General features: G+C 46.3%; 1 non-coding gene across 1 annotated transcript; it reads left to right on the plus strand.

The window, feature by feature from the left end:
• Positions 1 to 200: 200 nt before the first annotated feature.
• On the plus strand, positions 201 to 361 carry LOC116899920. Its single transcript, XR_004387891.1, has one exon. It is a non-coding gene; the product is annotated as a U1 spliceosomal RNA (small nuclear RNA).
• The last annotated feature ends 4,236 nt before the right edge of the window (positions 362 to 4,597 follow it).

A 4,597-nucleotide genomic window follows, 5' to 3' on the forward strand; every position in this document is an offset into this window, starting at 1 on the left:
GCTGCTGAGCCATCCCTTCAGCCCTTTCTAACAATTCTTTCTAATTTATGTCCTCTACTCTACTGAATAAAAAAGGCCCATCCTAGCTCTCTTTCTTTGCAATCATCCATTCAAATACCCCTCCCATACTTCCCTTATCATGTCATATCCCTCAGAGGGACCATTGAGATCCCTTTGTTTTAAGACTATATATACATTTGATACTAACCTGGCCCGGGAGAGACCATGGCCATGAGGGTGGTTTTCCAGGGCAAGCCTTCTCCACTGTGTTCAAGATATATTGACCTCTGTGATTTCCCCAAATGAGGGGAACTTGACCGATACTTTTGTGGTAGTGGGAAATTACACTTGCACTCTCCCCCAAAAAGTGTTAAATAATAAAAGTGCCAGTTGGCAGCGGCGTGCACTTTTAATCAGGTGGATTTCTGAGTTCAAGGCCAGTCTGGATTAGAGAGTGAGGTTCAGGTCAGCTACAAAAGCCCTGTCTCAACACACACACACACACACACACACACACACACACACACACACACACACACACACACACACACGAGAATCTTTCCCCTCAAATGTATGTTTCTATTTGATTACCGATGTGTTTGTCACTCTGTGTTTGGAAAGGATTTACCTGAAGCTCTTATGAATCTTGTTTACTCTGCTTTTCTCACTTGTGGGACAAGAGTGTCTCTCTCTGTGTGCATCTGTGTGCACTCGTTTGTGAGTGCACGTGGAGGTGTGTGCGTATGCTTACACGTGTGTGTGTCTCTGTGGTGTGTGCCCTCTCGTATGTTTTGAACAAGACTTGAGCTTTGACCTGTGAAAAACCCCACAGAGCAGAGTTGCTGAGAAAGGACACTTTTTGTTTTCAGTCTCAGCCTCTGTCTCATTGCAGGTTGTCTAGGAACAGGCGGTGGCCGCTCGTGTAGCTGCCACAAAAACGCACTTCCTGCTACAACCCCTTGGGAGCAGTCAGTTGGTGCTTCTTGAGCAAAGTGGGTTGCTGCATTGAGGAGGACATAATCTAGGCCACAAGAAAAAGGACTTTCTGTTTTAATGTGCCCCGAGGCTTACCTAGGAAAGCACTTTCCTTAAGACTTTTGGAACTTTTGAGACCTTACGGGGGCTTCGTTCCTCCCATCTGGGATGCCCCCAGCATGGCAGGGATCCACCCTGGGAGCCCCCAGTTCAGAGATGGTGAGTCATGTCCCTCAGCAGTGCCTTCTGTGAGGCCTGACTGGCCTTTTGCCCTGAGGTTGCCAAGGGTTCCAAATTGCTGTTCTAACATGCCACCACAAACTTTGTGTTTTAAGAGAAAAAAGTCAGCACACATTCTTCAGCTGTCTGAAGTCAGTCTCTCTCTCTCTCTCTCTCTCTCTCTCTCTCTCTCTCTCTCTCTCTCTCTCTCTCTCTCTCCCAATCTAGCTTGTGATCTCTCTCTCTCACCATCTCATTCTTCGATCCCCTCCCCTCCACATACAGGGAAACTTGTGCCCCAAACACCAAGGCCCATGAGCCAAAGGTTGGTCCCAACCTGTGGTACTGACAGCAGGTGGTGAAACCTTCTTTTAAGACAGAGGGCCCGATGGGAGGAAGTTAGGTCATTGGGAACACACTGTCGTAGGCTCCAGTGAATGCCACTATTCCTCTCTCTTTTGTCTCAGCCAGGAACTTTGATCATACATTCTGTGTCACCACAGGTCTAAAGAAACGAGACTAAACAACCACAGATTGCAGTCTTGGAAACTGTGACCCAACATGAGCTTTCTCTCCTTCAAGTTGATTTAGTTCAGGTGTTTTGCCATAGCACCAGAAGCTAGCTAGTGTTTCCACCTTGGCGGTTAGATCACAGACATCTGGGGGACCCTTAATCCTCCCCTGCTGGGATGACACAGACTGGCACAGAGGGGGTCCGTCATCAGCACTTCTTCCTTACATCTGTGTTTCATTCCCATGTGGGTATTTCGTACCCAAATAGCAGACCCGGTTGGCCACTCTGCCATCTTCCTTATCTCAATTCTAAAGGCCATGACCTGGCAAGGAGATGCTTCCTGGGACTGGCACTGAATTTGTCCTTGTTAACTTACTAACGTCCCGACTTAGCTAGAAAGGGAAGTCTCAGGAGTGTAGTTCAGTGGTAGAGAATTTACCTACTGGGCCCTGGACTCCATCTCCAGAACTGAAAGAAAAAAAATTAAAATAAAAACAACAGAAAATCTAACCATTAAGGAAGGGTTAGAGCTCTCTTCTGGCCTGGAGAGCCAGAGCAAGTGAGGGTCAGAAGGATTTGCTCCTGTTCTTGATGAAGCCTTATACATCTGTGAACAAGGTTGCAGCTTCCCGGCTTCCAGAAGGCAGGGGGAGACCAGCACCTGGGCAGAGCTGGCCAGTCCTTAGGTCTCCGTAGGTAGGGAGAAAGCTTATTGGAATTACAGCTTTCTTCTTCTTCTTCTTCTTCTTCTTCTTCTTCTTCTTCTTCTTCTTCTTCTTCTTCTTCTTCTTCTTCTTCTTTTTTAAAGATTTATTTAGTTATTTCATGTATGTGGGTACACTGTTGCTGACTTCAGAAGAGGGCATCGGATCCCATTACAGATGGTTGTGACCTACCCTGTGGTTGCTGGGATTTGAACTCAGGACCTCTGGAAGAGCAGTCAGTGCTCTTAACCACTGAGCCATCTCTCCAGCCCGAATTACAGCTTTACTTTATTGAATCCTTTGGCCTCTCTAGAGATAAGGCCTCTTGTATAAGATCCTGCCAGCATTGGGGCTTCCAGTTAAAGTTAAAGAGAGCAACCCTCCTGGATTAGCTTGGTTAATACCTCTGAAAATCAGCTGAATACTGCTTCCCAACAATAACAACAACAACACAATGCTGTACTCCATCCATCACTTATTTAGAGTTAATTTTGAAAGCAGTTTAGACCAATGAATAGGGCCATTTGTTCTGTGTGCATGGACAGGAGCCACGCCCTTTACTCGAGATTTGATTTCGGTGCTTTCGGTTGGAAATAACAATTCACATGTTTCCATTTGCACGATATTCTGAGCAGTGGGATAAACACTGTGAGATCCATCACTGCTTACCCTATAGGTCCATGCTATGTCCTCTACTTTCTGGTTGGTCACTTAGTAGCTATGTGGGTTATCAAATTGGCTGTTGCAATATGGGTCCTATATCAGTGTGTCAGGGAACCCTGAGATAGGAGCAGTGATGGTTCGTATATGCTTGCCCAGGGAGTGGCACTGTTAGAAGGTGTAGCCGAGTTGGAGTACGTGTGTCACTGTGGGTGTGGGCCTTTAATACCCTTGCCCTGGCTGCCTGAAGTCAGTCTTCTGCTAGCCAAGGTGGAACTCTCCACTTCTACAGCCAGTCTGCCTGAACGCTGCCATGCTCCTGCCTTGATGATAATGGACTGAACCTCTGCACTTGTGAGCCAGCCCCAATTAAATGTCATCCTTGTCAGAGTTGGCTTGGTCATGGTGTCTGTTCACAGCAGTAAACCCTAACTCGGACAGTGACATCATCACACTGCGTCATTCACCGTACCTCATCTTCCCTTTCAGACACTGCGTCATGTTACATCACCAGAGGAGTGGGCATAATTCAAGGATATTTTGAGGGCAAAAGATGACTGTTTTTTTTTACCATAGTTATTGTTCTTAATCCCTCACTGTGCCTAATACTATATAAGTATGCTAAATATGCATTTTATCTCTATAAATATAAATATTTACATATAGGTTATGACGGTTTATTACATAACTTGGTGCCTTCCAAGGTTTTAGGTATAATCTGGGCTTGGAAATTACCTTCCATAGACAAGGAAGAATGTCATTTATTTATTTATGTTGTGTGTATGTCTGCCGTTCCGCGTCTGCTTTTCTCCTTCAGAGGAGCCAGCCCATCGTGCACAGGGCTGTTCTGGAGGGAGGAAGCTGGAGTAGCTGAGGCTGGCTTTTCTTCTTCTCCTACTCCACAGGGTGCAGTGCAGGGCCTTGGTTGGCAGTGAGTGCTCAAGTAAAGAACACACGCACTGGGCAACAGCTTTGGAGAACTGGTTCGGTTTATTGGTGTGGGGAAGGGCTTATTTATGCCCCTAAGGGGTGGCCAGGGTCTCTGGGGTGAGGTCTGTGTGATCATATACAACTAACAGAACAGGGGTGCTGGAAGAGACTTCATCTGGATACTCGGGGTTAGGGGCTGCAGGGGTTGGGGGGACCCTATAAGGTAAAACAGGGAGTGAAACTTGATAATTGTGAGGGTAGTAAATTCTTACTAGAGTTGATGGTGGGGAGCCAATGCCCGCCGTTCTCAAATGAGGTATCTAGAGTTGAAGCTCTCCTCTATCCCTCATTTATTCTGAGCCATTACGGTCCCACTTCACGTATATGTGCTTGTGTGGGTGCATGTTTCTGTGAGTGATTGTATGTGCATGGGAAGGTCAGAGGTCAACTTAGGTGTTGAATTCCAGGAATGCCATCCACTTTGGATTTTTTTGAGGTAGTCATGGAATTTATTAGCTTTGCATATATATACACGTGTGCCCACACAGATGTATGTATACCATATGGGCTGGGTTGGGTTGGAATTCAATGGATG

Source organism: Rattus rattus, chromosome 4 (genome assembly GCF_011064425.1).
Source record: "Rattus rattus isolate New Zealand chromosome 4, Rrattus_CSIRO_v1, whole genome shotgun sequence".
Classification (NCBI taxonomy): Eukaryota; Metazoa; Chordata; class Mammalia; order Rodentia; family Muridae; genus Rattus; species Rattus rattus.